Here is a 20,952-nt window from a genome sequence, read left to right as displayed (position 1 = left end):
AAATTCGTGGCCTCCTCTGGACTTGCTCCAACAGCTCCAAGTCCTCCTCGTGCTGGGGGCACCAGGACTGTCCCGAGTGCTGCAGGGGGGCTCAGAGCAGAGCAGAGGGGGACAATCCCCTTCCTCAGTGTCCTGCCCACACTGCTCTGGGGGAAGCCCAGCACAGGGTTGGGTTCTGGGCTGACAGCACAGTGTGGCTCACGGGGAGCTTTTCATCCACCATCACCCTCAGGGCTGCTCTCAGACACCTCTCTGCCCAATCCGCAGGAGGGCCTTGGTACAATCCAAGTCTGTTCTTGAGTTATCCATGAATATAAAATGCTACTGAAAAAACCCTCCTTCTGTGGGCAGAACCAGAGCAGCAGGGCCTCAGTCCTGCTGGCAAACAGTGGGTGCCAAAGGATGACGTTTTGGCAGAGATTGGAAGTTCAAGGTTGGTGTGCAACACACAGCTGGAATTCTGCTAAAGGTGTTCAGCCTCTGGGTGGTTGTGAACAGGTTCAGGAGCTCCATGAGGGTGTAGGAACATGGGAACAGACTCCCAGCCTGGCTCCATGGGCATCAGGAGCAGCCTGGAGCAGCACAGGAGGCCCTTCCCCCCCACCACTCTCATCAATCCCTTTGCAGGTCGGGAATGTCCCTCTGGACCAAGCCAACCCTTCCCAGGAGTTCAAGGCATGATCATGCTGTCACTGAGATGAGCTCAATCTTCCCCCCTCTCCTGAGAAATGAACCAAATTCCTCGTTGTATTTGCACAAGGGGGGGTAAAAGTTGCAGTTTGAAGTGACGACCCAAGGTCTGGGTCACGAGGGGCCTCCTGCCAGTCCATCCATGGAGAAGGGCAGAGCTGGGCTGTGTCTGGGATACCTCTGGGGGGTGGAGTAGATCAGGTTGGTTTTGACTGGGCTGGAAAGTCCTAATGAATGTGTGACCCCAAGGAAATCAAAGCACTTTTCCATGCAGAAATAACATTCCCATTCCTGGGGCTGGGGTCCAGCTAAATCCCATTGCCCTGGAGGCACATGGCTGATGGGAGGTTTGGAAAGAACCAGAGGATTTCTTCAGCATTTGTGGGGCCTTAATAAGACTCCTGCAGGCCATGAGTCACTGCTCCCACATTATCATTATTATTATTATTATTATTATTAATTACTATTATTATTATCATTATATTATTATTATCACTGCCAGGAACGCACAGCAAAGTCATGAGCTGGAACTCCCAGTCAGGACTAAGCCTCCTGCTCCTGGGTAAGGCTGAGTTTGTCATCTGTGTTTTCCTCAGATGTGTGTTCACTGAGAGGGGCCTGACTCCATGTGGGAGACAAGAACAGGCTGTGTCTTCCAGCCCAGAGCTGGTCATGCTATCGGCAGGAGCAAATTACAGGGTAATTCAGCTCAGAATTACTCAGTAATTTGGAAGATAATTACCAGGAAACCTGTGACAACCTGCCCCACATCCTGCAGGGACAGTGTTTGCATGACATTGGCTGTGTAATTAAAGAGCAGGTCCCTGGATGTGCTCCCAGAGATAAAGGGATACCTGAGGTGTGAGTAAGAGGAATTCAGAGTTACTGCTCAGTGCACTGCAGAAGAACATCAGCTGTGTCATCTTCCCTGACTTCAGGCCAAATCCCAGCCACTTCCAGTCTGCCTCCTGCAGCTGCCTGAGTGAAAATCACATTTCTGTCAACTGCAGCTTCAAGAACCAACAATTTCTTGAAGAGGCCTGTTGATGGGAGCCTTCGAGGGAATCACCTCAGCGTTCACCTTCCCCTCCTGGCAGGGGAGGGACCTGCCTCCGCCTCCCCCAGCAGCTGAATGCACAGAAGTGCCCCAGCCCTGCAGAGTCACTGCTGTCAGTCCTGGGCTGCATTTTATAGGGTCTGAACAGCCAGAGGTGACTCCACACCCTGCCTGGATTGGCACTGTCAGTTCAGGAGAATCCCACAATCATTAGGGTTGGAAAAGCCCTCCAAGAGCAAGCCCAGCCTGAATCCCCCCACGTGACTAAAGCACAGCACAAAGGGCCAAGGCTGCTTGTTTTGTGAAGACTGCCAGGGCTGGGGACTCCACCACTGCCCTGGGCACTGTGCCAATGTTTGCCCACTCTTCCAGACAAGACCTTCCTCCTGTTTGTTGGAATCTTCATTAGAGACCCTTGAAGTGTCCCCAACCAATGCCTTCCTAAAACCTCAGAGTCCCAGACTGGTTTGGGTTGGAAGAGAGATTAAAGCCCATCCAGTGCCACCCCCTGCCATGGGCAGGGACACCTCCCACCAGCCCAGGTTGCTCCAAGCACCATCCAACCTGGCCTTGGACACTTCCAGGGCTGGGGCAGCCACACCTTCTCTGGGCAATGCAGGTAAACAGGTAAATAGTCCTGCCCAGGTTCAGCTGCTGTGACAAGACATCAAGGAGCACAGGAATGAGCTGAACTGCCTCCTGGCCCCCCTGGGCTCTTTGCCAGCCCAGATCTGACTGTTGCCTGTCTTTCCTGTGCCAGTTGTACACAATCTGAGTCCAGGACCAGCACCATGGCCCGTCCCTGGGCAGCTCCAGCACGGGGAGGTCCTTGCTGATGCCAGAGCTTCTCTGTGCTCTGACAATAATAAACACAACTAATACACAGAAACACATCATCTAAACTTAACAGCCTGAGATATGAACACTTCAGGACTCTTTTTTATGAAAGGGAAGCCATAGCAACTATTTACTACAAATGAATCTCAGCAGCCCCTTATCTGGGTGATGATTCAGAAAGGCACAAATGTGTCATGAGGAGCATTTTCCTGAGTCAGACCTATCTGGAACCACACAGAGCAATTGCCATCATTTTCCAGGTGAACTTCAGAAGAAAATTGTGTTAGTTCAGCTGTCCACAGGCCAGCTGATAGGACACCACCTCTTCCACAGAAAGGCAGGGCCTCATCTGTGTCAGGACATCCAGGGCTGGTTCCTTGAGTCACAGAGGAGGAGCTGGAGCTTCTGCAGGCAGGGGATGTTCCCCCAGGACACATTTTCAGGCCCAGGGATCCTGGCTGAATGCAGGTGCTGACAAGATGCTCCCCAGACTTGTAAGACCATGTGTCCAAGGAGTTTATAAGCCCCTGAATCCTTGGAAGGCAAACGGGGGAGCCCCAGGGAGGCACTGGGGAGTCCTGAGTGTGGTCAGGGCCAGCTGGGCACAGGGACTGTCTCTGGGGAGCTCCTGCAATTCTGGGAGGGAAGAGGGAGGTGGTGCCTCCCCCCAGGACTGAACTCAGTGTCTGGAGTGAGCTGGAACTCCAGCCCTGGCCATGGCAGAGAGAACCAGGGAAGGATGGAGGGAGGTCACTGCAGAAGCAAAGTCCTCAGGATTTCAGTCCTGGCTTTACCCTGTGTGTTGTGTTTGTGTTTCCTCCCCTTGCTTGGGGTTTTTCTGCTTTATTAAAAAAATTCAGACAGAAATTTATACTTTATATTCCTAGCTAAAATCCTCCAGGTATTTAGCTGGCATTAGTAGTCACCACATGTTATTTCCACTGTCCCCTGAACTACCAAAGCTGCAAATGATGCTGTGCCAAACTTCTCCTCAGTGCCCACATGGCACTCAAAACTCAGGGTCATTGCAGCATAATCTTCTAATAACAAACATAAAGATTTATTCAGTGACATTTCAGTAAGTTTCTAAGCCAAGTATTTCTCTGGGGGTCATCGATCAACTTTCTTCTTTTCATTCCAGAATTTTTAGTGTGTTCCATTTTCCTCACTCTCATTAGGAATTTTTCTTTCTTACAATCCCATCACTTGGCTTAACAAAACAAATCAATTGAAGAAGATCAAGCTAAAAAAGAAGGAATAATAAACCCTTCAAATTACTGAAGTAAATGTATGAATGGAAAACAAAAAAAAACCCCAATCATTCTGATTGTTTGATAACTCAGTTGTTCATGCAGCTGACAGGAAAAAAAAATAAGGTTATGATTTTTGGAGGTGAAATATTGGCTTTTGACAAAAAAAACCCTGTCCAAACTCTATCAAAAATTGTTTTAAGCAAAGAGCTTTGAGTCTTTCCCTCTAAAATGCATCTGCAGATGTGACCAGACACTAAGTGGGGTCCTCGTGGTTTCCTCCCAGCTTGGGATGTTCTGTGATCTGAGGTTTTCTTGTGTTCTTTACTTCACTGGTGAAACACTCCCAGAGGAAACTGGGTGCCTTTGATGAGTATTGAAGCCTCTTTCAGGGCTGCACTGAGGGACAGCCCTGGCAAATGCAGCTCCAGGGGCATTTTCCTCCCATTTTCCTCCCGTTTTCCACAGCTGAGCTCCCGCTGCCTCACCTGTTGCTCCAACACATTCTCACAGAGGGGAACCAGGAGCTGAGCAAGCTCTGGGCTTTCTCAACTGTGTGTCACCTCAGTGCAGGGGGAAACAATTCCCAAAGCAGAGCTGGCCAGGAGGAGGAATTTTCCACCACTTATTTTGAATGAACGATTTGGTTTTGTTTTGTTGGAAATCTGTCACAGAATTTCTTTATCCAGTGCCCCGACTTGGATATTTTCCTGTTATTGTCTCTTATCTCAATCCCAGAAGTATGAAAAGAAACCAAACTATCTGAAACAGAGGGTTTTTTTCGTTCTTTACCTTGAAAACGTTTCAGCTTGGCACTGCAGGGAGCCAGGAGCTTTTCCTGGCTGCACCTCTTGCTCCTTTGCCAAAGCTCCAAACTGGCAGGAGTGGACTCCCTGTGTTTGGATGAAGGGAAGCACATTTGCTCAGCCACAGGCACGTGGTACCTCCAGCCCTCTCCCTCTCCCCCTCTCCTTTGCCCTTCACCTTTTCTCTGTGTTCCCACTCCAGATTTAGCAAATCCTTGGAAGATTATTTGCTGGTTTTGAGGGTGACAACAAGCACAGAAGCCACTTGGTCTGAGGCAGCGAAACAAGAGCAGCCTTTGGGGAGACAAGGACTGCAGACAGAGCTCTGAGCCTCCCCCTGTTCCTTCAAAAGCTCTGTGTGGTCCTTCCAGGATGTGTCCAACTGGCCCCATGTCACAGAGTCATGGAGTCAAGGAATGGTTTGTGTTGGAAGGGACCTTGAAGATCATCTCATTCCACCCCCTGCCATTGGTAGGGACACCTTCCACCAGCCCAAAATAGTTGGGAATTCCATCCCCTTGGAGACAAGGGCTGATGGTGCCCCAGATATGGAACCCTCCTCTGGTTCTTTCAGATCCCTCTGGAGGAGGCACAGACAGCAAAGCAGCAGCACAGTGATGTTTTAAAATAGGGTGCAGATGGCCTGGGCACAGCATCATTCCCTTAATAAAGGGCAGAGATCTAAGCTGGGACTTCAAGGCCTTTGGTAGAACGTACCTGTGGCTCTTCAATACCATCCTCCAGAGGATTTTCCCTTGTCTTGTGTCCTGCTGCAGTCCCTGGTGGTCCCTGCCAGCAAGCCTGGCTCGTCAGGCAGCACCTCAGTCCCTCTGGTGACCCAGAACAAATTCCTGCACAGTGGGGGAGAGCTCGAGCCTTTCCTCCAACTCAGCATCAATTTGTGTAACAGTTCCCCAGTTGTCCCCAGGAAGGAGTGTCTGTGTCACCTGCCTGGAGTGCCACTGCAGCTGGAGGTGCAGATCCTCAGCTCCAGCCAAGCTGGTTCTCCCTGGAACCAGGCAGTGCTGAGCAGGGCAGGGGCTGTGCCTTGCAGCAGGACAGTGTGTCTGTGGACACAGCAGCAGCAGGTTCCACATGGCTCCCAAACTTTCTGCGGGGAGAGGTGGGGGAGATGTTTTGTGCTTGACTCTTCTGCGTTCATGGAACTTCAGAGGTTAAAAAATGCTGCTTTGTTGGTGCCCCTGCAGGCTCCTCTGGAGGGACAGAGCAGAGGCAGCTGTGCCCTGCTGAGCTGAGCCCAGGGGTGATGCTGGCAGTGCCTCAGGACACACAGGAACTCGGACTGGAACCTGCCCAAACACCTGAGCAGCAGAAACCAGCCATGGTGTGGCTTGGGTGTTCAACAGAACCCAACAGCACCGTGAGCTGAACCTCAGCACAGGCAGAACTCAAAGAACAGACGCTTCAAAAGACAAACTCTTGGGATATTTTATTACCAGGATTCTGTAGGAAGAGTCCAGGCCCTGAACCAAGGAGATCCATTTTGTTGAGTGGAAAGGCCCCGTCTGACACAGAGTTGGGCCCAGAGAGACACAGCCCAGGAACCCCCCTGAGGAGGAGGATAAAATTAGAAATTGTTCCCTGGGAGGGTGGGGAGGCCCTGGCACAGGTTGCCCAGAGAAGCTGTGGCTGCCCCAGCCCTGGAAGTGTCCAAGGTCAGGTTGGAGCAACCTGGGCTGGTGGGAGGTGTCCCTGCCCATGGCAGGGGGTGGGACTGGATGAGCTTTAACATCTCTTCCAATCCAAACAATTCCATGATTCTCTGAGTTTTCTTGGAGCAAGTGGGATCTTCCTACTGCTCAGGCCCATGGAAATGAGATGCTCAGGGAGACACTGCCCTGAGAAGTGAGCCCTGGGTTTCTCTGGGATGTGGATTTTGTTCTTGTGTTCACCTCCTGCACAGGCTGCACTGCAGGTCCTGCTGCTCCAGACAGCTCCATGATAAATCCTGTTCTGTGCTTTTGTCCTCCTCTGGGAAGGTGTCACTTCTTCCAGAGAGCCAGAACCTCCCCACACAGCCCCAGACTGGGAATGTTCCCGTTCACCATGTCCTGAAGTGTTTTTCCAGCTCCATTCAGAGCTGAACAATGCCCAAGGCAGACATTTCCATCATCTGTGTCTGCAGATACCAGCAGACATTTTCCTGCATGTGCCCTGAGAGCTGGGGAGCCCTGGTTCCTTATCAGGCCTTTCCAGGCATGGAAAAACATCCCATCCCTGGTGCAGGTTTCCTTGCTTTAGGAAGAAGACACCTTTGCAAAGTGTGTAGCAACTGGCAAAGAGCCCAAAATGCACCCCAGGGGCCTTTGCAGAGCTGTCCTTGTCACCAAGGAGTGTGAACAGCTACAGGAGGTGACTTTTAGAATATTTCCCAAAAAAGAAATATCATCCAAGGCATCCTGGCACGGTGCTCACACGTAGGTTTTTATAATTGCTGGCCAAATCTTCCTTCAGCTCCTCTTCATTTACATGCAGCATTTGATCAAGTAGTTTGTACTAAAGTTAATGATACTTTTGCCTTAATTAAAACCTAAATGAGGACTCCAACTGGTTTTGTTGCAACCAATTTGTATGTGGGGCTGGGACTTTGGGGGATGCTTTACAGTGGAGCGGCAAAATCCCTGCTGGGAGTGAGTGCCTGAGTCGCACACAGTGAGGGCAGAGCTGGGAGGAGGAGGGAACAGGAGGAAAAAGGGCAGAAAAACACAGATTGGGTGAAGGTTCTCCAGTTTCTGGGAGCACCTGCATGGTCAGGTCAAGGCAAGGTGAATCCTAAACTGCTCCTGAGGCATCCACAGGCTCCTGACAGGGAGTGTTTAGGTAGATCTGGGCAGACTTTATCCTTCATGTCCAAATACAGCAGAACCCTGAATTTAATTTTGGGGGACATGGTGTCTGGGTAAAGACCAAGAAGTGTGTGCCTGGTGTCTGCTCTCTGCACTGCCCATCCAAGGACACGGGGCTGCTGCAGGGGCACCTCTCAGGACTGGCACCTCCAGCAGGAAAGATTGCCAGGAGCAGTTACACAGAGCCAAACATCTTAGATCCACAGCCCTGAGCCACCCTCCTCTAGCCCAGCAAGATGGGCATACATGGGAAAGCAGGAATGGGCACAGCTGGTAAGGCTAAAATTCGGGAGCAGGAACATCCTGCTCATCACCTGGTAGTGCCCAGAGAGATTCAGGTGGGATATTAGGAAAAATATCTTCACTGACAGAGTGGTCAGGCATTGGCACAGCTGCCCAGTGGTGGAGTCACATCCCTGGAAGTGTTAAAAAATGGCCTGGATGTGGCACTTGAGGGTGTGGGGTAGTGGGCACAGGAGAACTCAGTCAAAGATCAGATTTGGTGGTCTTGGAGGTCTTTTCCAGCCTTAATGGTTCTGTGGCTCCTGAGAGAGAGGAACACAGTGTCTCTTTTCCCTTCTCTGGTCACAGAGCACGACTCCTCCACCCTCCACCTCTGCCAGTTGTCCCCAGGCTGGACAAACCCTGACCAGGGACTGGTTCTGTGCTCGGCAGTGTCACTGAGCCTCCTCAGCCCCCCAAAATCCCTTCTCCTCGGGGCCTTTTGTTCTGCCCTTGGAGAGCCAAACCCAGCTGCTCTGAGTGGCTTCTCCCTGTCCTAAAATTGCCTGGGAACAAATGATGCCTGCAAGGAGGCTCAGCAGAGCTCTGTGCCACAGCTCAGGAGCCAGGAGGAGACACTGCTGGGGAAGAGCCTTTGGCGAGGACAAATGCCAGCGAGCTGTGATCGATGGGCTGGAGCAGCTCTGGCTTGTGAGGGGCTGTGTCTGTACATGTGTATGACCTGGGGGTTCTGTCATCCCTCTCCTCTGTCACACTGTGCTCTTCTAATCCATGTGGTGAAATGAGTTTGGAGATTGCTGAGGGCACACACACGCTCCAGCGATCGAAGGGAGAGCAAGGCATGGATATGAAATCCCGCCCCAGGGGGAGAATTACATCCCTGCTTTTGTGCAATGTATAATTAACCAGTGGAACTCATTTCTGTGATATATTATCGAGGCAAATGTCTGCACTGAGCTTCAAATAACGATCAGACAGAAGTGGGGAATGGAAAGTTTCACAGAGCAGGGCTGGCTGCAGTTCCTGCTGCTGGGAGTGGGACAGCTCAGCTCCCTCCCTTGGGGCAGCCAGGGAATAGGAACTGAAATGCAACTTTGCCACAGCTGACTGGACATCTGGATGAGCAACTGAGCCTCCTGCTCCTTAGGAGGGCAGGGTTGGATGGGATACTGGGCAGAAGTTGTTCCCTGTGAGGGTGGAAAGGCCCTGGCACAGGTTGCCAGAGAAGCTGTGGCTGCCCCAGCCCTGGAAGTGTCCAAGGCCAGGTTGGACGGGGCTTGGAGCAACCTGGGCTAGTGGGAGGTGTCCCTGCCCATGGCAGGGGGTGGAACTGGATGAGTTTTAAGATCCCCTCCAAGCCAAACTATTACAGGATTCTCCAGATGCCAGGAGCAGTGCAAGGAGCAAGAGGATGCTCTGGGCAGAGAAAGTACAGTAATTAGAGAGCTAAACCAGTGTGCAGGAGAGATTGGATCCTCAGGTTCAGCAGGGCATGTGTCCATCCCAGCCAATGCCAGGCTCCCCAGGCCTGACCCACAGGCAGCTGGGCAGGGCCTTGGGTGAGTCTGACAAAGGAAAGGCTGCAGTGAGTGCTCCAGCCCTACCCCACCCAGGGGGGATCTCAGCACCCCAGGGCTGCCCAGGGGATCCCACAGTCACAGGATAGCCAAGGTTGGAACAGCCCCCTGAGGTCATCGAGTCCAAGCATGGAGTGCCAGGTCCAGCACTGAACCTTGGCCCCAGCACAGACACCTCAGCTGAGGGAACGGATCCACAGTGATGTGTCACATCCACACACAGAGACAGGGAGGTCTCTTAACTGAGATCTGCTCCATCCTCAATATTTAGGAGTGGAAAAACCCCTCTGTACCCTCTGAGTTGTAAGGGACAGCTGGGAGCTGCTGCTGCCTCACTGTTCCCACTGTTCCAACAGTGGAAATCTGCTCAGGTCTGTGTATTTACCCCTCTGGTGCAGACCTGGGCACTGAAGTGATGCAAACCAGGTAGAGGGATTTCAGGCTGTGGCTTCTGCACTGGTGCACCTAAATATTTAGGATTGCAGGTGCAGGTGTGAAGCTGTGCAAGGACCAGGGATTGAAGAGTAAGTGTGAGAAGAGTTAATCCTTTTTACAGAGCCTATTCAATGTCTGCCAGAGTTCAAGAAGGGTTTGTCCTGTGCAGAGCCAGGAGTTGGACTTGATGATCCCTGTGAGTCCCTTCCAACACAGGATACTCCATAATTCTATGATTCTACCAGGATGAGGTTTAAACAGTCCCACAGGTTTTTGTCCCCTGGTGAGAAGGTCCCCATGACTTTGTCTGGGTGAGTGTGTGTGTCTGTGCACAAGCACTGGGAGCTCATATCCCCTCAGCAAGCAGCTGCTGGTTGGTGGTTTGGTGCCGCTGCCCCACTTGGCAGGCTCGTGGTGTGTTCTTTGCTTCCCTTTTTAAAACTCTGGATCACATTTCCAAGTGAAATATCTCTTAAGGAAACAATTGAGAATCAAGGCTGTTGTGCCAGAAATCACAGAGCCCTTGGAGCTGATGCACAGGCAAGGAATCAGTGTCCTCACTGCAGCCCTTGTCCTTGGGCATCACCTCCTGGAGGGGACCCAAACCTCGTCACAAGGGTAGAGGGTGAAGCACAAATTGTTACAAACACCAGCAGGGGCAGGAGGAGGGGGAGAGGAGCTGGCAGAGCTGGGATCCAGCACAGCAGCTCCAGGAGCTCCTCAGGTCTGGTGGTGCTGCTGCTGGAGAGGAGGAAGCCAACAGGAAACAGAGGGAAAGGCCAAAAAATACAACTGTGCTGACTGGGAGGAAACTGCTTGGCAAGGAGGAATCCAGGTCGGTGAGGAACGTGCCCAGTGTCCTCCAAGGCTTCAGAACTGCAGAAATCCCTGCCTTGGCTAAACACAGTCCCTGGAGGATCAAACACACTGTGCGCCTTTGTGAGCACAGATCTGAGCAGGGCAAAGATGGTGCATCTCAGAATCAGAAGATTCTGTGTCCTTGCTTCCATTTTTATTCAGCATTTTTGACCCGAGGCACCGGAAGGCACAAAATGTCATGAAGAAAAAGCAAGGATGGGTAACCCTGTTTCTTCATTTACACCCACAGTTCTGTAGAGCTTTGCTCTGAGCTGGTTTCCCCCTGCTCTGTGCCAGGGGGAAGCTGACTCCTCCAGGCAAGGATTACACTCTTCTGCAGCTCCCCTCTGGGATTTTTGCTGTTCGAGGATGGGGAAAAACTGTCTCAAAATCTCTTTGCTTACTCCCCCAACATGGGAAGGTTTGGGAAGAGAGGAGGGGAAGGAGAAGGAGAAGGGGAAAGTGAAGGGGAAGGGGAAGGGGAAAGGGAAGGGGAAGAGGAAGGGGAAGGGGAAGGGGAAGGGGAAGGGGAAGGGGAAGGGGAAGGGGAAGGGGAAGGGGAAGGGGAAGGGAACTATTTCCCTTGGAAAGGAGGTACAATAATCATCTTATACAAGTGCCTGACCAATTGACTCCCAGCTAGAGCAGAGATTCTTGTTTGAACTCCCTCTGCTGCACTTGGCTGACACGTTCTTTAGGAAATGGGACAGTGCCTGTGAGTTCAGACTCCCTGTTTGTGGAAAGGCCTTCCCACCTGCTCCCTGTGACTGCATTGATCAAAAGTCTCATTGTGCAGGTTGTGTTATCTCTAAGATCTCATTTTCTGGCCTGGTTGCAGGACTGGAGACAGGTACCTGTGGTCAGGTGAGGATTAACATGACAATTTTTTCTGGGGGTTCCAGGGGCTGAGGCTGCTCCATGGTGACTCCAGCAATGCCCTGGGACAGCCCCCACATGTGGCTCTGCTCGTGCAGGAATCTTCACCAGGTGAAGTCAAATATGAGCCAGCTCAACAGCATCCTTCCAGTGTCCTGGTTCCTGAGAGTGTTTTACTGCCAGAGCATTCATGGAACAGCTCATTTGCAGCTGGGCCTGGAAACCCCTCAAGTGCCTCCTGAGCAGATCCTGCTGGGGAATCCCAGCAGTGGGAATTGCTGAGGCCTTGTCCCTGCTGCTTCCAGCCCCTGCTGTCCCTCCCCACTGCTGGGAGCTGGGGCAGGCTGGGCTGAGTGAAATCTTTCACTGGAGAGGAGGAAACCAAAGACAGGGTCCTCCCCACAGGACTGTCCTCCAGGAGGGGAACTGTGCTGGGGCAGAGGCTGAGAAATCCTTGGGGTCTGAGCTCCTCATGCTGGACAAGTACCTAGGGCTCTGTCAGCAGGGAACAGAGACACCAAAGTCTGTCCCTGTGCCACAGCTGGGCTGGAGTCCTGTACCCAGTCCTCAGGTCAGAGCAGACCCTGTGAGAGCTGGGGGAGCTGTGTGGGGACCCACCAGAGGGGATGGTGGGGCTGGGTCAGTGCCCGTGGACCTGAGGAGCATTTGCTCAGGAAACACTCTGCAATCCATCAGGCATGAGAGGAACGAGACCCAGAGGGGGTGGGACTGGGAACGGGACCAACTTGGAGCAGGGAGGAACTTTGTGTCTTGAACTGACAGTTTGGGGTTTGGAGGTAGAACTTTGGAAAAATGCTTTGATTTAAGCTCAGACATTGCCCAGGGAGCAGGAAGGACCTCGGGGCACTTGGAGGACCCAGGAGTTCAGGAATTATGCCTAAATCTTCAGCCTGACCTCACCATGCAGGAGGAAGCCACGCCCTGGGCAGTAGCTGGTGCTGTGGCACTGGGGATGTGCTGGGAGCAGGTCACCCTTGTTCCTGTGTCTGGACACAAATGTGCAGGTATTTCTTGTTCCAGGTGAGTTATAGCCATGCTCTGGCTCCAGATCCTCAGGAAAGTTTATGTCACTTATCCTGGGATACACTGGGTCGTTAATGATTTGGGAACTGCTGGTGGATCTCTGGCTGTGTGAGAGAGGGAGGCAGCAGAGCCCACCCCATCTAAACTCAGCAGAGCTGCGGAGCCCCAGAGCCCTGCCCAGCCCACCCCTCCCTCACCTTCTCTGCTCATGATCTTTGGGAGCACGAGCTCAGCATTTCCACGTGTGGGAGGACAGAGCAGACCCATTTTCCAGCCCAGCAGCCAGATCCCTGTCAAGGACAGGCACGTGCCAGGGTGGTGGCTCCAGCCCTGCTCCAGGACTCCTCGCTCCAAGAGCTGTTATTTGCCTCTTCCAATGCCAAGGCCCCTCAGCCCAAGGGTTGCCCTCAGCCATCCTGGTGCTACTCCATCATTCAGAGCTCCAAGGAAGAGGTGAAATCCTGCTCCTTCCTGCAGCTCAGCTGGCAGGGCTGGGAGCAGGGGGCAGCCCCAGGGGAGGACCCCAGCTCAGGACACAGGGAGTGTGGGACTGTGGGCAAACCCTGCCCTGCCTTTCCATCTGGGGGAAGGCTGCAGGAATTTCCTGCCACTGGATTTCAGCAGTGACTGGCTGGGAGGGGGAACCAAATCTGGAGTCTTTGGGTCAAAACTTCTCCTCCCAGGTCTTGTGGAGAGCCTCCCCAGTTCCCAAAGCACTCTCCATGAACAAGGACCTCCATGGCCCCTCGAGCTCTTCCTTCTCCTCTGCGAGGCAGGAGATAGAAATGACTTTGTTTACTTGCCACGTTTTAGCCCCGTTCCCCCTCAGCTTCCTGCTTGTTCAGACTGTTCCCTCTTTATCTCCCCAGACAATCTCCATTGCCTTTGTTTGGCTTCCAGAAAATCCCTGTTCTAACCAGGCAGGAGGAAAAGCAAATTCAACGGCTTCCTCTGACAAAGGAGGAGTTTGGGGAAGGCACAGCCCAGGGCAGGGCAGTGTGTTTTGCTCGTGCCACGAGTGGGTAGTGTTCAAACCTTCCCGTGCTCTCATCCAGGTTGTTCTCTGCGGTGGGAGGAGGAAATCAGGTCCAGGAGAGACTGAATACAAATAATAGCTGCTTGGATTTTTTTAGAAGAATAATTCCTTTGTTGGTTCCTCTGACTCTGAGCAGCCCCCAAACAGACCCACAAGTCAGAGGAGAAGTTTCCCACCTGAAGCACCCCCTGCTCCCCACCCCAGCACTCCTTAGCTGTGCCGTGGAATCCAGGAGAGCTGGGATCACTCCTGCCTGCTGAGACAGAATTTATTGGGGTGATCAGTTTATCAGAGCCATTTGGCCATTGCACCCTGGAGCAATGAGGGCTCCCCAAACCCTTCCTGGGCATGGCTGGGAGTTGGCCCAGCCCAGGGAGCACTCCCAGGAGCAGCCCCTTGGCTGGGATGAGGAGAGGGACCTGTGAGGTACCTGTAAGGACCTGTAAGGCCCCACTGCCAGGGGACAATCCCACTGTGACTCCACTCCTGTCACTCCATGGTCTCCCTGTCCATGGTTGTCTCTTGTCTGCATCTCATTTCTCCTTTAGACCACGGACTCACCTTGTCCTGACTCCCACAGCCAGTACTCTGCTGTTACCTGAGCTGGCAGGGACAGCCCATCCTTTCATCCTCCAGCCCTCCCTGGGGGACCATCCTGTGCCCCTGCAACCCCAGCCCACCCTCCCACCAGCAGGGAAAAGAGCTGAGCCATGGGGGCAGGAGATCCTGGGGCTGCTCCGTGGGAAGGGCAGAGGTGAAATCTGCAGGGATTGCCTTGCTGGAGGGCTGGGGGGGCTTGGCAGGCAGGAGGAGGTGTGGGGGTGTTTGCAGATTGTAATTATTTTTCTCTTTTCCTCCTAATTACTGCCACGTGCCCAGTGCTTTCCTGGGACCTTCATTAACGCCCTGGTTTAATCCAAATAAACAATCAGCTCCTGCTGGACCCAACATCTTCTTATCCTTGACTATTTCTCAGGCAGCAGCAGCACAAGCCCTTGGCTCTGGGGGAGCTGCCCTGTCTGAAGGCTCTGGCTTCTCTCTTAGCCCAGAGGAAAGAAATAATGATGGAATTTAGCAGAGTCAAATGTGTTGAGGGATGTGAAGTGAGAGCCTCTGGAATACAGAAGCAAACCAGGGCAAAATTAGCATCTTAATTGTATTAATGTTGCCAATTACAGGCAGAGCCCCTGTCGCTCAGCAGGAGCGTTCTGGGAGAGAAGGAAAGACAAATTGTCTGCAAACTCCTTATTCTGTCTTTATGAATTACCACCCCAAGGTACTTAATTGAATCTCTAGTCCTGATCAGTGAACATTGTTCAGGGAGTGAATTAAGGGAGGGCCCTACAGGACTGCTCTGTTTTGTCCCAATTAACAGAAATGCTGCATTTCTTCTTTTTCTTTTTCTTTTTTCTTTTTTTTTTTTTTTTGGAAATTGCTGCATGCTGAAGAGTTAAACTGGAAAAGAGAAGCTGGGTTTAAAAAATTTAATTTCTGTCCAAAGCGGAGCTGGACGAGTGCATTGAGTGCATTGATGTCACTCTGTGCCACCCCTCTGAGCACCACCAAAATGGGACAAAAGTAGTTGGGAGTCCCACTGAGAGCATTGAGAGCCCCTGATACCAGTTCTAGTCACCCTGCCATGGTGACATCCTACTGTGTATCCATGTGGAATGGAAATTACAGGGAGAGAACATCTTCACTTGTGTGGGACAGGGTGGGACATTCCAGCCAAGGGTGTTTTTGTCACCAACATTACCCTGAGAGTGGAAATGCTGCCTCTGACTGAGCTCTGCCAGCTGGGAGTTGATTTCTGCTGCTATATCGAGTATTTTATGCAGCAAAACCACTGCATTGTCCATTCCTCAGAGCCAATACTGGGGATAAGAACCAGCCTGAGCCCATTTGTGGATGTGCATCCAACATCCTGTGCACTTCTGGGACTCCTCATGTGTGTTCATTTAAGGCAGAGTTTAGTTTAGAGTGATATATTTAGAAAAAACTCCCAAGAGGACAGTCTAGCTTGATTAGTTTTTTTGATTTTATTGCATAAGTTATACTTTATGTGTTCCAGAAATTTTTTAAAGTCTTTGGTCTGTTCATTCTCTGATTAGTAAAGAGAGGAAGCAGCCACAGGTGAGTTTTCTGCAGGTATTGGATTGGACCTTCAGCCACTGGAATGCTCCAAGTTTATGGAAGTGTTCAAAGGCAAGGCTTTGACTGAAAGAGGGGAAACTTAGGTCAGATATACAGAGGAAGTTGTTCCTTGTGAGGCTGGTAAAGCCCTGGCACCGGTTGCCCAGAGAAGCTGTGGCTGCCCCTGGATCCCTGGAAGTGTCCAAGGCCAGGTTGGACGGGGCCTGGAGCACCCTGGGCTGGTGGGAGGTGTCCCTGCCCATGGCGGGGGGTGGGACTGGATGAGCTTTGAGGTCCCTTCCAACCCAAACCATTCCAGATTCTATGATTACTCCAAACCATGTAACTTAGGAGCAGCCTGGTCTTGTATTGCTTAAAAATTGCAATGATAGGAGCGAAAAACAAACCTTCCAAGCATCCCCAGATGTCAGAGGTCCCAAGGAGCCTGATTCCCTGGGTGTCCCTTTGAACAGATGAGCTGGTTCTGTTCCTGGTTACACACCTGGGAAAGGGAAGAGGGGGGATTTGGGATTACAAGGAGCTGCCTGTTCTGCTCTGGGCTGGTTTTCTGGTGGGGATTTTCTCCTTTCAGCCCCAGCCTCTCAAGCCTGTTTAGGACTGAGCTGCACATCTGCCAGAGCTGGGGGCAGGACTGAGCCTGGCTGCTCCTCTGCAGGCAGAGCTGAGCTCCACAGCTGGCCAAAGATCATTCCCTCTCCTCTCTTCGTGTTCCCTCTGTGTCCTCCTGTGCCTCCCACACTGCCGGAGTCAGTTCTGGGAGCACAGACCATTCCTGAGTGCAGGATCCAGCACGGGACACCCACAGCCAGACCCTGAAGGTTCCTTCATAGGAATTACAGCCAAGTGCTCGTTATTGAGAGCCAAGGGAGAGGTGACCTGCAGGAGAACTCTGAAGGGGATTCCTAGAAAGGAAGGGGCTGATTATGTGGAGCTGAGCTCCTTCAGCCTGGTCACAGGCCCAGCTGTGACCTCTGCCCAGCGGCTGCAAACAGCCAAGAGGGGCCAGGGAGTCACAGTCAATGCCACGACATTCTTTCCATTGTATCTCACTCAATACAGAAGTTTGGGTGATGAAGCCACGAATTCCAGAGCAGGGGCACCTGGAACAGAGCCTGTGAGGAAGGGGAAAAAATATTGTAAAACATAATGATCAAACAGTAGGGGAGAGCGAGGACCATGAAAACATCCAAACTCGTGGCAATTGTTTTGGATGAGAATGTTTTTAAGAGTCCCTGTTTATGTTGGACAGGAGAGTTTGCTTTGAACAATGGATGAACTTTTGCAAAGCAGGCAAAATTCACTCTCCTCACTAATAGGAGCTGCTTTTGTTGTAAAAAAAATATGTATATTTATTAAACTAGTGAAAAATGAAGTGTCTTATTGTTTTGCTGTTTTCCCCAGGTTTTCTTTTCACACTGTCCACACTGGACTGTCATGAACAGGACTCGGTGAGATTTGCCCTGGAAGTGCCTGTGTGTCACTTGTGTGGATGAATTCCTTGGATCTCCAGGGTCACACAGACACATAACCAGGGGCTTCTGCCTGTGTCCCCAGGGTTACCAAGGGCACACCTGGGTTACCTGACCCTGAACTGTGTCTGGGAGTCTGAGCCCTGGTTTGATGCTTATTTGCAATATTATGAAGGTGCCCCGGCCCCTCGGGATCTGTTTTGTGTGTTCCATTGTGACTACAGGATCCTGGCACACAGGGATTGGGCCTCGGGGTCAGGCATGTGGCCATGGGAGGGAAAACAGGTGAGAAGAGGCAGGAACCAGCACCAAGGGCAGGGCTCTGCTCTGAGGGTTCTCCAGGGATCCGCTAAAGGCATTTCCAGGTCCCTCTCCATAGGGGTGGGCACTGCCCTCCCCCAGAGCCTCCACCTTCCCCTCTCTGCAGGCCCTTGGCTCATCCTCTCTGCTTCCCTGTCCTGGACACAAGTGCAGAGATGGACCCTGATGAACACACCAGGAAAGGGGATGTTGTTTCTTCCATTTCTTCCCCTTCCACATGAATTCCCAGAGCCCTGAGCAGCAGCAGCCTTTTAGCAGATCCTTGACTTGAATCTCGTGACATCTTTGTTGTGGAATCACAGACTAGTTTGGGTTGGAAGGGACCTTAAAGCTCATCATGTTCCAACCCCTGCCATGGGCAGGGACACCTTCCACTAGCCCAGGTTGCTCAGGGCCCAGCCAAACCTTTGGCAACAGTTCAGGCTCTGAGCACTCAGGAACTGGGCAGTTGGTTTCAGCAGCAAAAGCTCTGATCTTCAGTTTTAGTTTTGCTGGAGATGTGACTCAGGTGTCAGGAGCTGGAGAGGGACCAGAGATCCCAGAGCAAGCGAGACCAGTGTGGTGATGTCACAGAAATGGCAGGAGTGGCCCAGGGTCCTGCAGACAGGGAGGGCTGGGCAGGGCTCTGTGAGCACAGAGCTGGGCTGACTTCCATGGGAACTGAGCCCAAGTGCTTCCCTGCTTAGCAGGGCTCCCACTGCCCACCCCTGAGCATGGGCCAGGTATGGCTTCTTTGGATTTTCCTTATGGAAGGGAGGAGCTGGGAGATGCTCCCTCAGCCTGAAAGATCTCTCCAGGGGCTCATAAATGTGGGATGGTTGTGGTAGCAACCAGCAAACAAGGCTGCAACCTGGAGAACAGAGCAGGCACAGATCTGGGACTGTTCTCCTGCAGAGACCAAAGACACAGCAACCCCACACTGAGCATGTACAGCCCTGAGCTGCTCCTGCTGGGACAGCCTTCATGGAAAACACCCTCAGCCTCACCTCTGCAAGGATCTCCCAACCTCCCACCCCGGGGTGAGCACTGGGGTCACTGGGGCAGCCTGGTGGCCCTGCAGGACATGGCCTGGATAAGAGGACTTTCCCCTGTGGCCCCTGGACAATGGGGAGCTGTTCCTGGAGTGCCCCATACATTCCAGGATCCATTGGCCTCACAAGTTAAATATTTAGTCTTTCCTGAATCTGAATATTCCCGAGGTCCCGGGTTTGTTGTTTTCATCCACTGGGCTTTGTTTCTGCTGATTAGAGCGGTGGGTTTGGAGATAGAGACTCTATTCCTGGCAGAAAGGGGAGTATTATTAACATTCCTTATCGTGGAACTGTGTATCATTGTGTGGCACTGCACAGGGCAACCTTAAAATAAAAGCCCTGCTGTGCCATTCTGGGCAATGTTTTGGCTGCCAGCCACCCCCACAGCCCTGTGGGCAGAGACACTGTGCCAGGTTATTGGGGCCATGTGGCTCCTGTCCTAAACCTGTGCCACTCACTCACAAAAGGAGGGTTCATCCAGCACATCCCTGGTGGCAAAGCCCCACAGCCTGGTTTCCAGCAAACCAGGGCTTAAAGCCCATTTTGGCTGCATCCTCCAGCTGCAGGTTTGCTGGGAGAAGAGGTATAAATACAGAACTTTGGAGAGAGCTGAGCAGTTTGCATATCACGGAATTCCAGAATGTCCTGAGCTGGAAGGGATCCCCACGGACCATCCAGTCCAACCCTCAGCCCTGCACAGGCCCAGCCCCAAGAGTCACCCCCTGTGCCCCAGAGGATCAGCCAAACCCTCCTGGAGCTCTGGCAGCCTTGGGGCTGTACCCACTGCCCTGGGGAGCCTGGGCAGTGCCCAACCAGCCTCTGGGGGAAGAACCTTTGCCTGAGATCCAACCTGAGCCTGCCCTGACACAGCTCCAGCTGTTCCCTGGCTGCTGTCCCTGGTCCCCCCAGAGCAGAGCTCAGTCCCTGCCCCTCCTCTGCCCCTGCCCAGGAACAACTGGCACCCACCAGGAGTGCACATCCAGAGTGTCCCTAATCCCAGTGTCACCTTCCTGACACTCTTAACATTTTCCCTGCCTGAGGGCTTTGGCAAGGACAGCACATGAGGCTTTCAGGCTTCTCTCTGGAAAATTCGCTGTTGTCTCTGCAGAGTCCTCTATCCAGGACCATCTGTAACATCTTCCTCACAGTATTTCCAGTGAAGGTGTCCCTACACATGGCAGGACTTTGGAACAAGATGATGGTCATTAAAGATCCTTTCAACCCAACCTGTTCCATGGTTCTGTGGTTGTATCCAGCTTAACAGAAATATTCACACAGGAAGGATGGAGCAGCCCTTATGGCTTTCAGGTTTCCCTCATGATTTTTGATACAATAAACTATAAGCCTCATGTTAAGAACAATTTAAAAAGTCTGCTCTTTCTTATTCCAAAGTGACTGTGCTCAGCCCTGTCATCCACTCTGGAAGAAAATTATCTCCAAGTGAAAAACAGCAACACAGGCAACAAGCAGCTCAGGCACATCTAGCCCATGACTAATTAGGACTACTTAAATCCCAGCACTGTTAAACAAGAGTAATTTCTCTTTCTGTCTCCTTTCTGTTTAAAAAAAAAAAAAAAAGGTAAGAAAAGTCGATGTCTTAATAGAGGAAGTGGGGATGTGGCCGTGCCAGCAGAGGAGTCTGCTTGGCCACCTCAGGAATACACAGCATTTTCTCTTCCTGTTTTTCTGGGTCAGTGTGCAGGTTGATATATTGCTGTTTAACCTGCAAATTGGGTGTCCCAAAATATGCAGAAAGTGCAGCCCAGTGGAGGCAGTGCTGGGGGAGCTGTGGTGTGTGCCCAGCCTCACCCTGTGCTGCCACGGGCTCTGCGTTCCCTGTGTGGCTGAGCTGGGACATTCCCAACCCCCTGTGCCCTGCCCTGTCCTGAGGAGTTCATGGCAATCCATGGAGGCAAAACCTGCCCGTACCACTCACCTGCCTCACCAGCCTGGAACTGAGACACTGGAGAGTGGTTGCTCTTGGGTGGGGGGAGAACGGAGCCAGGAGAGATCTGCAGCAGGAAGCACTGAAGGAAGTTCATCTCAATCCACAGATCCATCCTTTTTCATGGAATCACACACTGATTTGGGTTGGGAGGGACCTTCAAGCTCATCCAGTTCCACCTCCCTGCCATGGGCAGGGACACCTCCCACTAGCCCAGGATGCTCCAAGCCCCGTCCAACCTGGCCTTGGACACTTCCAGGGATTCCAGGGGCAGCCACAGCTTCTCTGCCCAACCTGTGCCAGGGCCTCCCCACTCTCACAGCCAACAATTCCTTCCCAATATCCCATCTCTCCCTGCCCTCTGGCAGTGGGAAGCCATTCCCTGTGTCCTGTCCCTCCATCCCTTGTCCCCAGTCCCTCTCCAGCTCTCCTGGAGCCCCTTTAGGCCCTGCAAGG

General features: G+C 52.3%; 2 long non-coding RNA genes across 2 annotated transcripts; both read right to left on the bottom strand.

Annotated features, from left to right (window-relative positions):
• Positions 1–3,625: 3,625 nt before the first annotated feature.
• On the bottom strand, positions 3,626–5,011 carry LOC113958353. Its single transcript, XR_003531492.1, has 3 exons — positions 4,819–5,011; positions 4,627–4,727; positions 3,626–3,827 (listed from the first exon to the last, which is right to left on the bottom strand). It is a non-coding gene; the product is annotated as an uncharacterized LOC113958353 (long non-coding RNA).
• Positions 5,012–16,343: 11,332 nt separating this feature from the next.
• On the bottom strand, positions 16,344–18,049 carry LOC113958354. Its single transcript, XR_003531493.1, has 3 exons — positions 17,926–18,049; positions 16,781–16,842; positions 16,344–16,632 (listed from the first exon to the last, which is right to left on the bottom strand). It is a non-coding gene; the product is annotated as an uncharacterized LOC113958354 (long non-coding RNA).
• Positions 18,050–20,952: the final 2,903 nt, after the last annotated feature.

The sequence above is a fragment of the Corapipo altera genome, unplaced genomic scaffold (assembly GCF_003945725.1).
Source record: "Corapipo altera isolate COAL_440 unplaced genomic scaffold, ASM394572v1 92, whole genome shotgun sequence".
NCBI classification, from domain to species: Eukaryota; Metazoa; Chordata; class Aves; order Passeriformes; family Pipridae; genus Corapipo; species Corapipo altera.
The sequence above is the reverse complement of the archived record's forward strand: the minus strand, read 5'-3'. Positions and strand labels throughout refer to the sequence as shown.